The 12,752-nt window shown below is 36.2% G+C and overlaps 1 protein-coding gene and 1 pseudogene across 1 annotated transcript in view; both read left to right on the top strand.

Annotated features, from left to right (window-relative positions):
- The window catches only part of LAPTM4B (lysosomal protein transmembrane 4 beta), a 66,002-nt gene that overhangs the window by 20,986 nt on the left and 32,264 nt on the right, over positions 1-12,752 (top strand). The window lies entirely within an intron of this gene.
- On the top strand, positions 10,191-10,309 carry LOC120595922 (uncharacterized; annotated as a pseudogene).

Raw genomic sequence — 12,752 nt, 5'->3', positions numbered from 1 at the left:
AGTGCAAGAGTCTAAAGAATATATCTTTTACTTTTTTGTTTTTACATTTTATGTTAATGTGCCCATTTTTAAAATGATTGCTTTATTATGACTTTCACCCTGCCCTTTTGGTCTTTTTGGGAGGAGGGGAGTAAATAAATGGCAGGAAGAAGTTTAAAAGGGTAATGCGTACCTTATCATGTCTTCTGTTATGTTTCAGTATTTACCTTTCTTCCAGGAGGTGGTCATTCTCCATTCTAGAAACCACGTTGCTGGTTATTTGGTGGATTTTAAAGAGGCCTTTTTCTGATTATTGGAAACATACACAGGCACCTGAATGTGGACTAAACAGGAGAAGGCTGGGCACCCAGCTCGGAGGATCACAGGGACCCAAACATTTTATAATTACAGTCACCCTCTGTCCCCGCCGACTGAAAGGGTCACTGCTGTGCATAATCCCAAACAAAAGGTTATGCACATTTATTTTCATTGGCTTTGGAGAACTTTAAATACATTTGAAAAAAAAAAAATGCAACTGGAGAGAGAGTGGCTTAAGATGCAGTTTCAGAAATAAACTGGGAGTCTTTGTTGATCTTAAACAAATAGACAACCAGATATTTCTCCAGCAAAATGGGTTTATTCCAGAACAACAAAGAATTGCAATTTGGGACATTGGGGTCTAATGTAAACCACCTGGAATCCAGAGAAACAAAGATGAGGAATGCCCATGTATGGACTTGGGTGGGTCTCTTGTAAACAAAGAGTCCATTGGAGGAAATTAAGTTAGAAGTAAAGTGACTTTTCATTGGCTCAGTTATAGCTGTCTCCCATTGGCTGAGCTAGCACTAGGCAAAGAGCAATCTTTTCTTTCTCCTGCTGAGGTGGTTAAAATAGTATCACTTCCTATGGAAGATGCAAGGTAAGTCTCTTCCTGTTGGGGTCAGTAGTGTGCGTTGAGTGACAGGAGTGGGACAGTTCTCCCTCCTAAGCTCCCAACTCCATTTTTAAATGAGGTTTCTGTTTATTAATTTTCACACTTCCAAAAGACATAGTGAGGCTTCTGGATTTTATTCTCAGCGGGAGAGAAAGCTATTCAGTGTTTTTAAATAATTCAGCGTTTATGAACTGGTGTCTTTTAAGGATATCCCTTTCATTGCTGAGTAGAGGATGTATTTAGGGGACTGGTTTCCGGGACGTTTCTCTGCAATGCGGACTATACTAGGATTGGGGATGAGACTAGGTTTTGGAGGTAGAATTGACAACTTGCTGGTGTGGGCAGTGAGGGAAAGGAAGGAATCGATGATTCCTACTTTCCAGCTTGAGTAAACTACGTGCCTCTTTATTGGGATGAGAGAATTTATGGTCAGGAGAAGGGAACAAATGTGGGAGAGAAAACTTGATTTCGATTTAGGTGACTTAGTATAGTTGTCAGGGGTATAGGATCTGAAGCCAGACCTTAGTTTGAATTCTGACCCTGCTATGTATTAAGTGTGTTAACATTGGGCTAGTTACTTTATGTGCCTTAGTTTCCCCCTCTGAAAGATAAGGATGATCGTTGTATCTATCTCATGGGATTGTTGTGATGATTAAATAAGTTAATACATGAAAAATGCTTAGAATGGAGTGTGGCCTGTAATAGGTGTTCAGTATTTTTTGCTGTTTTACTAGCTGTGCTTATTTAGATATGTTATAGATGAAATGTGAGCTATCTTAAAGTGGAGAGTTTTAAAAGGTAGTCGGATATGTGAACCTGTAACCCAGAAGGCTGGGCTGCGGTAAATTTGATGACATCAACCTAAAACTGGCATTTATGTTAGAGAGACAGTAAAGGGAAAAGGGAAGGGGGCCCATGATTGAGCCCCAAAGGAGCCCCAACATTGCAGTTCAGGAGGAGGAACCGAAGAACAACTGGAAGTGAAGTAAAGGGAAAACCAGGAGACACTTTATATCTATCGTCTTCCACCACCATTGTTTCCTAATATGTACTAAGAAGTCAGGACATCATATTATCCTGGGGTTGGGGACTTTGTCAGATTGAGATGTGACTTCTGCTGTTATATTGCTCATTCTCTCCATTCTGAATAACCCTGTTACTCTAATGAATTCTTCTAGAAAGGATAATGAGTTCTATTAATATTAAATTAATCTCTCTCTGCCTTCTTCCCCTGAGTTAAAAGACTATCTAAGCTATAAGTATAATGTTTGATTGACATTTAAAGATAAATTATCTTACAGTATTTCTAGTAGCAGGATTCCTTTTCTAAAATAATTGAGATTAGAAAAAGAAGTTTTAAATAATGCAGCTATGGTTCTATCTGAGTCGAATAGTAACGCTGCATACCTTGTTCTAATTGCCAGAGATTAAGCTGGGTTAATATGACTATCTGGCAGTATAGATTAATTTAGCTGGCTTCAAAGGCTTACTGGTATTTAAGACTTTAAAATAGTAAATGTTTTGTAATGTTCTGGGTATTAATTCCATTGCATTTGCGTTTTCTCATATTTCATACATTTGAAAAGAGCAAGTGAATGGTTGTAATTACTTTTAGGACTATCTATAGATCATTTAAATCACATGATTAAAAAGGTACAGAAGAATGGATATTCACTTGAGCGAATCGTTTTTTTAAACTTCTTTTCTCTTACATTTCCTTTTCACATGTTTTGATCTCCTTTTTAAATATGTTTGCAGGTCAAAACTTATGTCCAACAAGCCTATCTAATAAATTCACATGCGGATAGATTTAATAGTCATTGAAATGGGTACAGTCAATTGCTTTAAATTGAAAATTATGGAATATAGCAACTTGAAGTTAATATCTTTTTGGAATGCTGGTAGCCATCTGAAGATTTTCTCCAGAAGCAGAGCAGGAATGTGTCTTAGTTTTTCATGTGATCTTTACCTAAAATGATCTGGTAGAAGAAAGCCAAATTCCTATTATTTACATCAAAATGGGAGCATATAGGAAAATCCATTGGGATAAAGAAAATGTAAGGATTTCTTTTTTGTAAAATGCAGCCCTTTAATATTTGTATTTTTATGTATTTTTATGTGACACAAAAATATTAGTAATAATATATATTTATAATTTATAAATAAATGTTTTTTGTTATAAAAAATTTTGACTATATAGTCTTGTGCTACCTAATGATAGGGATACGTTCTGAGAAATGTGTCATTAGGTGAGTTTGTCATTGTGCAAACATTGAATGCACTTACACAAACCTAGATGGCATAGCCTATTACACACCTAGGCTAAATGGTATAGGCTATTGCTTCTAGACTGTAAACCTGTACACATGTTACCGTACTGAATACTGTAGGTAGTTATAACATAATAGTATTTGTGTATTTAACCTTATCTAAACATAGAAAAGGTACAATAAAAATATAGTAAAAAAGATTTAAAATGCTATACACTTACGGCACTTACCATGAATGGAGCTTGTGGGACTAGAAGTTGCTCTAGGTGAGTCAACGAGTGAGCGGTGAGTGAATGTGAAGGCCTAGTACATTACCTAATGGTACTGTAGACTTTATAAATACTGTACACTTAGGCTACACTAAATTTATAAAGCAACATGAGAGTAAATCAAGGACAAGAGAAAATCACGCAATCAAGAGACGCGGTAAACAAGTTGTATGAAGCTGCCGCCAGACAGCACAGCATACTGTTTTACAGCAAATTTTGCTATAAGTAGAAATATACACGAAACGATAAACAGTTTAATATAATAAATACACGAACCTGTAACGTAGTCATTCATTTCTTATCATTATCAAGTATTATATGTCTGTGCTTTTATATGACTGGCAGTGCAGTAGGTTCGTTTACACCAGCATCACCACAGACATGTGAATAATGCATTGCACTATGATGTTACGATGGCTATGGTATCACTAGGTGATAGGAATTTTTCAGCTCCATTAAAATCTTATGGGACCACCATCATAAGTGTGATCCCTCATTGACTGAAATGTCGTTATGTGGAGGACCGCTGTACTAGGAAAGGATGAGGAGCTGTCATAGGTGGGAGGAAACTAAGGAGACACACTGACATTGCACTGGGAGATCTCGGATTAGATTCTGGGACCGAAAAAGGACATTGAGGGGCAACAGGTGAAATTCAAATGAGGTCTGTAGTTTAATTAATAGTATTATACAAATGTTAATTTCCTAGTTTTGAGAATTACACTATAGTTAGGCAAATTGTTACTCTTAAGGGAAACAGGATGAAGGGTATACTTGAACTCTACTGTTTTTGCAACTTCCCTATATATCTAAAATGATTTCAGAATAAAAAGTTAAAAGATAGTTTATTGACTTAGAAGATTAAAGGATAATGATTGAAAAGCATGTATGTGACATAGAGTATTATACACTCGTAGCTTACTTTGAATAGAAGTAATGGAATTTTATTTGTGAGATTTTAAGGGATTGGCAAAGAATTGTAACTGGAAGTGTCAGTATTATGCACACTACCAAAAAGATCATCCAAATTTCTGATTAATTTTGTAGACTTGTCTTTCTAATCAAACTTATTTTTATTTTATTCACTGATTAGACACATCTGGCCCAAAGAAGGAGATGACCATAAAAATCATCAAGAGTTGATGGTTACCCACATATGGTCACCTAATTGTGGAAAAGACACCACTGCATTTATTGGAGAAAGGGTAGTCTTGTCAATAAATGGTTTTGAATGATATCAATAAGACAAAAAACAGATAACGTCAAAGAAGATATTTATATGGCTGACAAGGAGATAAAATTCTCTGCATTATTAGTTATAAGGAAAATTGCAAGTTATAAGCACAGTAGTGAATCACTGTCCCCTCCAAAATGGCCAACATTAACAGAACCGACAGCACCACCTGTTGATACTGATATGGATATGACCAACTGGAATTCTCATGGCTGCTGGGAGTGTAAATCATACCACTTTGGGGAAACTAAAGCTAAATAAGCATCTACCCTATGACCCAGCAGTTTCACTCCTAGATGTGTACCTTACAGAGATGAATGCTTGTGTTCATCACAAGGCACATATAAAAATGGTCATAGTAGCTTTATTTATAATAGCCAAAAGTTGGAAACAATCCAGATTTCCACCAGCAGTAGAATGGACAAAAATGAAGTGATCAGAGATGAAACAATATAGGCAAAATAGATGACAGGGATTCATTATACTTTTCTGTGTATGTTTGGAAGTTTTGATAATAAAAACTAAGAAATAGGAAAAAAAAAAGTATGATTGGTTGGTGTTTTCCATATGGCTACAGGCACCACAGAGAAAGGCTTTCCTTGCTCTGTCATTCAGAAAGAGTCCCAGGCTGCCTACCTGCTCTCTGTTCACACAGCCAATAGACAAGCTTGGCAGTCTGCACATCTTGTCCGCTTGTGCATAAAAGTTCCAACAGTCTTGAGGAAATGGACATACTCAGGCAACAGCAGGGGAAGCTAAGCCATAGGAACTATCTTGGCCCTTTATTTTCATCCATGCACCCTTTTATCTCTCTCTCTCTCTCTCTCTCTCTCTCTCTCTCTCTCTCCATCCATCCATCCTTTAAATGACATGGCTCAAAAGATTGCATATTCTACACCTCAACTACATCTTGCTTATTTTTTTAAAAGGATAATTCAATGAATATTTATTTTCAAGGAGGTCTTTTTACAAAGATGTAAGAGACGTGACATTAGGGACAATGAAGTAATGTGGATAATCAAGACCAGCTGTTACTATCCTTAGACCTAGGGGGGAATGAGAGTCTAGGGTTACTGGAGCTGGGAATGAGAGAGTCATAGAGTTAACCTCTTCATGAGTAGTGCTGACCTTTGGTCTAGGGCCATAGCCAACTCAGGGCAACCTGACAGCAGGAGGTGGCCTTTCTGGCTCTCTGTTCTCTTCCCTCTCTCTGATCTCTGTCTGGGCTCTTCACTGGCTGAGCTCAACTAAAGCCAGAGGGCACGGGAGCCCTGTTGATAGTCCATACAGGTCCGCCTCCTGGGGCAGAGGAGTGGATGACGAAGAGTAGATTTGGAAAGACTAATAGAAGACCTCTGGTAGAACCCACTTATCTGAATGTTCTGCTTAAGCAAACTGCTTTGCTTGGTGAACATTTCCTTACTTTGTTTGCTTAATATCTTTTTAAAATTAGATACATTAAGCCTACAGAGTCCTTTGATTTGTTTGAGGTCTTAAGTTTGCCAGTGGTTGAGCAGGAACTGAATTCAGATGTCCAGTGCTCCTCCACCTGTGCCCTTTCTTTAGCTGCGTCTTCTCTGATGATGCATTTTGTTGTTTGCACTTACATTCTAAAGTTTTTGAAATCAGAATATGATTTACAATTTAGCATAAGTTTACTGTGAAGATCATTTTTTTTTTTCTCCCAAATTTTTATTTTGGAAAAGTGAAAACCTTTCAGTAAAGTTTCACGTACGATAAACACCAGTCTTAGCTTTTTCATTAACGATCATTTGGAGATCCTCATTTTTTATTGAATTGTCTCATTAAATATTAAACGGGTATAAAACAACATTTATAGAATATTTTTAAAACATATCAAATAATGGTGCTGCAAGTACTTGTGTACCCGCCACTTGATTTAAGAAGTTGATTTTTACCTTACTTTCCAATGAGCCTTACACGTCCTTTCCTGATGGCATATCCTTTTCTCTGACCTCAGAGACACCGCCCTTCTGAACTGTTTATAATGCCTTTGCTTTTCTTTATAGACTTACCATATACATTTATATCACTAATCGATCTGTTTAATTTTCATGTGCTTGAACTTTATATAGTGGATTCACATAGTATGCCTTCTTCTTAGACTTGCTTTTCAGTTTTATTGTGTGTTAATGAAAAAATTATTCAGACACTTGTTAAAATGGTAAAGAAGACTTTATTCAAGAGGAACTACTGCAGTGGAGTTTCGTGATAAGGGGGAGAGAGTTCAGGCTCAGCTCCCACACCAACAAACACAAGTGGAGGTTTATAACCAAGGAGCAGGGTGGGGGTCAGTGGATGGACAGTTACTAAGAGGAGACATCAAGGCTAAGGGGATTCTTGCTAGTCCAACTCAATGGCTGAAGGCAGGCTAGGGTGATACGTTCTAGAGGCTGAGGGGTAAGAATTTGATCAGATACTAAGAGTGAGGGATTTTCAATAAATTGACTCAGTAGGATTCATGCTAAAACTGGACTGAATGGGCCAAGGACAGGGCTCAAGGTGTTTGGTTGGAGGAGAAAGTCTTGTTATGTCTGCGTCTACTTGAGAACACCTAATCTACTGGCACCCACCTGCAAGGAAATCTAGAGAATTTAGATTTTAGCTTTTAGTCTGTGCAGAATAGGAGGACACAGTAGAAAATGGCAATAAATGCTCAGTGCTAGTTCCCCATATCCCCAGCAAATATACTTTAGTATATGGTAAGGCTATCTTTTACAGAAATCTTCTAAGCTTTAGCATCAACTTGTCCAGGTCTCAGGGAATCCTGTTGTATTTTGTGCCTGTGTTAATTTTTTTGATTAGCTTAAGGAGAAGTGACATCTTTATGTGTTATATTTTGTCTGGTTATATCTTTTATTTTTTTAAATGGCTTTATTGAGCTATAGTTTATATACTATAAAATTTACCCACTTTAAGTCTGTAATTCAATGATTTTTCATAAATTTTACAGAGATGTACAACTTTTAAAATAATGTCTAATCACAGCGTATGCCTCTTATGCAGATCTCCTATAGTGCTCCGTGGTAGTATTTCCAAAACTCTCTGTATAGATCATGTATATTTTTTATTAAATTTATTTTACTTCCTTCCTTTTAGGTCCGGTCACTCATTGGTTCTCCAGTGAACATAATCACAAAAATGCCAATGCTGTTTACTGGCTTTTCTATTGTTATAGAAGCAACCTTTCTGAGACTTAATTATGTCAATATAAATCTCTCAATATGGAAGTGTATGGCTGGCAGGAGCTAATTTGTTTGGAGAGTGAGGAGTTAAGAGAGGTTCTTTGAATTTGACATTTAAGGTATTACCTTGTTAAACTAATCCTTCCTAACTTTTTATAGCTTATTTTAAATCTGTAGGCCTTACAACTTGGATGTACCTTGAAAACATTATGCTAAGTGAAACTAGCCAGATACAAAAGGCCACATATCATCTGATTCCATTTATGTGAAATATACAGAATAGGCAAATCCATAAAGACCAAAAGTAGATTAGTGATTGCCAGGGGCTAGAGGTAGGGGAAAATGGGGAGTGCCTGCTAAAAGTACAGGAGTTCTTTTGGAGACAATTAAAATATTATGGAATCAGTGGTGATGGCTGTGCAACTTTATGAATATACTAAAAGAAACCAGTGAATTGTATACTTTTTTAAAGGGTGAATTTTCTGGCATGTCAAGTATATCTCAACGAAAACATTTTATGAGGGAAAGTAAGACCCAGCCTTAATAACCATGTCCTCTGATAAATTATTTATTGTTCCTCTTGGCCGAAAATTAATATTGCCCCCTCTGAATTCCCTTAGCTCTTCATCTGTTATCTGCTGTTGAATTTTTCACTCTCTTCCTAGTAGATGCTAAGCATCTGAGAACAAAGATTATATCCTGTTAATCTTTGCAATGCCACAATGTTTATCCCGTGTTACATGAATCTATTGAATATTTGTGAAATAAATTTTGAGTTTAAGAATAAAGTTATAAATTAGCAAGTTACAAAAAACTCTTCTGTATGAATATACTTCAGTAAAATTTAAGAATAAAGTTATAAATTAGCAAGTTACAAAAAACTCTTCTGTATGAATATACTTCAGTAAAAAGTTGTGAACAATCACTGCACACATGCAGAAAGTATATTAGAACCCACCATCTGTTTTAGGGGAATGAAGTCTGCCTTATTTCTTATTCTTTCCTAAGCTTTCAACCTGAGAGCGTGAGGCCCAGGAGTAGGGACTTGAACCTGGGTTTTCTGTTTGCCCCTGTGGGGTTCGAGGGCTCTGTATTTTGCTCTGAGTAGTTCATACTATTGCTGTGAATTCAGCTGAAAATTGTACTCCTCTAGTCTTAATGGTGAGAATATACTCCAAGTACTGTTTGTTTTCATGAAGTACAGTGCCAGAAATGTTTCCAAAAATTACAGAAAATTGAAACGTAAGAATGACTTATGACTAGGCAAGTAGGATGTGGGAACATAAATCAGGTAGTTAGCTAGCTAGCTACAAGTTTTATGGAAAGGAAACAAATCCAAGAAATAGAAGGGGAAGTAGAATTAGAAATAGATTATTTCTCCAGAGGCATTTCAGGGAATTTCTTTATATGCCTATTTTATTTCAATGATTAACTGACTATTAGGAAACATTTTCTAATTATGCCTTTTGTGGCCTGTGATATAGCTTTTCTTAAGATCCTTTTCAAAATAGAACTGCATTATTAAGGCAGGAATTTAATTTAGGAAACAACGTGACGTCAGTGCGCTCTGACTTTGAGTTTGTGGAGCTACTATACAAAGAATGAGTAAAAAATATTCCTGTCACTGACCAGTGCTATTACCGATTGTAAAAATCCCTGTATTGCTGTTAGAACCATTTCCTCCTTTGCCTATGACATAATTAAAAGGAATGACTTTTAATTCCTCGAAGTAACTGTCATAATTACCATGGTATGCTACACATTATTTCAAATGAATTGATGTGCCAGGAGATAGAATGTTATTACCCTGTTTTATACTATCTACTGTGTTTCCATTTGATTTACACTTTGGTTCTACCTAAGCCATTTCACTGTGATATATTCAGTATTTTCGGAGTGATTGGTAAATCATTTATAGGAATAGAATTTTGAAACTTTCCTCATCTCAAATTAACATTTTATGATAAATAGTATCTCATTTTGAGTGCAGACAGAATACTTTATGATTTTCATTTTTATTTGTACCTTTTAAATTTCTCTGAGTTTTATATTCTTTGAAAAATGTAGAAATTTAAAATTTTTTCATGATTATGTGAGATTTAATTCTGGAGTGTTTCCCCCTCCCCCCCAGAATAAGACCTGCAGTTCTCATTAAGATTATTATTTTTGTTATATCAATATTTTATATTAATACACATTACATTAATATTTGTATTTTTGGAATAAAGCCTTGAGTTTGCTTGCTTGTTTATCTGTGTCTTTTAAGATCTATGAGGTAGTCAAAGAATAGCCTATAAAGTCTACAGCCATGCCACCCTGAACAAGCCCAATCCCATCTGATCTCGGAATTTAAGCAGGATCGGGCCTGGATAGTACTTGGATGGGACACCACCTAGGAAGATCAGGTGCTGTAGGTGTAGAAAAGAAAAAATAAGAGATAGTAAGTTGACAAGGTCCTTGCAATCTGTAAGGTCAACTAAGGGGTGCCTCGCCTTAAAAAAAAAAGAATAGCCTATGAGGTCTGGTTTCCATAAAATTAATTTTTTTCATTATAAAATATGCTTGTACAAAATTTGAAAACCATCAAAGTAGACAAAGAAGAAAATAATAAACTTCTGTCTGAGTTTAATTTTCAGAGATTGCTATATGCTTTACACATAATAAGTGGTTATTGACGTCCAGCTCCTTTGACAGAGGCCATAGGATTTTCCCAGCATTTTGTCCGTCACTATTGCATTTGATCCACTTCCTTCACAGCTAGGCAGTATACTGACTCTGGGGTTAGACTTCTTAGGTAGACTGTCTCATTCACCACTTACTAGCTAGGCAATCTTGGGCAAGTTACTTGCCTCTTACTCATCTTTTTCTTTTCTAAAATGGGGATCTAATAATAGTACCTAAGTCTTAAGGTTGTTAAAGGTTTAAATGAAATAACAGTGCCTAGTTCACTGAGGGAAAAAGAAACACACTTACTTATAGATGGAGAAGAACAAACGTTGACAACGTACATTCCACTGTGGTCACAGCTTTACGCAGGAAGAAAAAACAAACGAGACTAAGACCCCCATTGCTTCGCATGCAGATAACAGTACTAGGATGCATGTATGTGTATGTCTATAGGTGTATAAACAGAGGCTTCCCCTTTGCACTTAAAGCATTTAAAATGCAATTCAGTTTATTCCCTCCATTGGCCATACTATGAGGCATACATGAAATTTTTTTGTAGGTACCTCTTCCTTCACGAGAGGAAAAAGATAAGTTAATCTAGCATTGAAATTATAAAATAAACTATAAAATATATATGTATCCTGAAAGAAGTCATGATCTTTTACATACCAGCTAGTATGAATCATCCTCTGAGGCTGTTATAACCTTCATTTATTTTTCTTTTTTGAGAATCAAATTTTTACTCCTTTAATAAAAATCATCAGCATTGTTATAAGTTTATTACACTGACTCTATAGATGAATTTGAAGAACCTTCATTTTTTTAAGATGGCAAATGGTCTTCGTTGACATATCTGCATTTCTGTCCTAGAGTGTACTTTCACCCTGTGCTTTCTGTTTGTAAACCTCTTACTTACAATGTGCTCTCATCCTTGAAGCTGAGGACACACAGAGGATGGTTCTAAAACTAGAATGCTTTTCTTTGGAGAAATAATCTGGAGGGAGCGGCAGCCCAGGTTGGTTCATGGTCAGTATTCAAAACATGAGTAGAAGCAGCACAGTGTAGTAGAAAGAGCCAGAGGCTGAAATCTCCTAAACATGTGGTAACATGGCCTCTTTAGTAGGTACTAAGTGTTCAGTTAGTGCCTTCTATGACATAGGTATTGTTCTAGGTCAGCGCTGGTCAATAGAAAATTAATAATAGCGCATATGTATTAAAATTTTTTAGTAACTGCATTTAAAAGAGTAAAAATACAGGTGAGATTAACTTTAGTAATATATTTTATTTAACTCAGTATATGCAAAATATTATTTCAGCATGTAATTAGTATAAAAATTATTTTACGTTCTTTTTTTGTACTAGGGCCTTGAAATCTGGAGCATGTTTTAATCTTAAAGCACATCTCAATTCAGATTGACTTCCATTCAAAAGGTCAATGTCCACATAGGGCTAGTGGTGACTATACTGGACATCTGTCCCCTCACTCTTGGGGTTGTAGTCGTGAACATGATACAGAAAGTCCTTTCTCTCAGGAAGTTTCCTCTAGCGGAGGGAGACAGACGGCACGCAACAAATATGAGTAAGATAATAGTGATGTGTGCCAGAAAGAAAATATGATACTAATGTGAAAGTGCCCAGGAGGGAGCATATCTCAGAGGTGTTGACATTGAACAGAGACCTGAATGGTTAAAAGGGCAGAGCTCATCATGTGAAAAGACGAGTGACATTTCTTCTGTTCAATGGGAACTGCCCTAAAGTGAGATAATCTGGCTGTGTTAATAACCCAAATGATATGGCTGGATTATAGTGAACAAAAAAGTATGGGATGAGGTAAATTGAGATTGGAGGAATAGGCTTGCCGTAGAATAAACAGACATAAAGGCCATGATAAGAAACTGAGCCTTTCTAATAAAAGAGATGGGAAGTCACTGGAGGGTGTTAATAGGGGCATAAGACACATGTGAGTTTATAAAATACAAGTTAGACACCTATATGTTAAAAAAAATACTATATAAATACATACATATTTGTGTGTGTGTGTGTGTCTATATAATTCAGTGGACCAGAAGACCAAACTTTATGTATGTGTAACCAATATCTCTTTCCCATTTTTGAAATAAACTTACATGTAAATCAATCTCTTATCTATAGGCATTTGTATGATTTAGGAAGAACATCTTTTGAGGACTTTAC

Source organism: Pteropus medius, unplaced genomic scaffold (assembly GCF_902729225.1).
Source record: "Pteropus medius unplaced genomic scaffold, Ma_sr-lr_union100, whole genome shotgun sequence".
In the NCBI taxonomy this organism is placed as follows: domain Eukaryota; kingdom Metazoa; phylum Chordata; class Mammalia; order Chiroptera; family Pteropodidae; genus Pteropus; species Pteropus medius.
The sequence above is the reverse complement of the archived record's forward strand: the minus strand, read 5'-3'. Positions and strand labels throughout refer to the sequence as shown.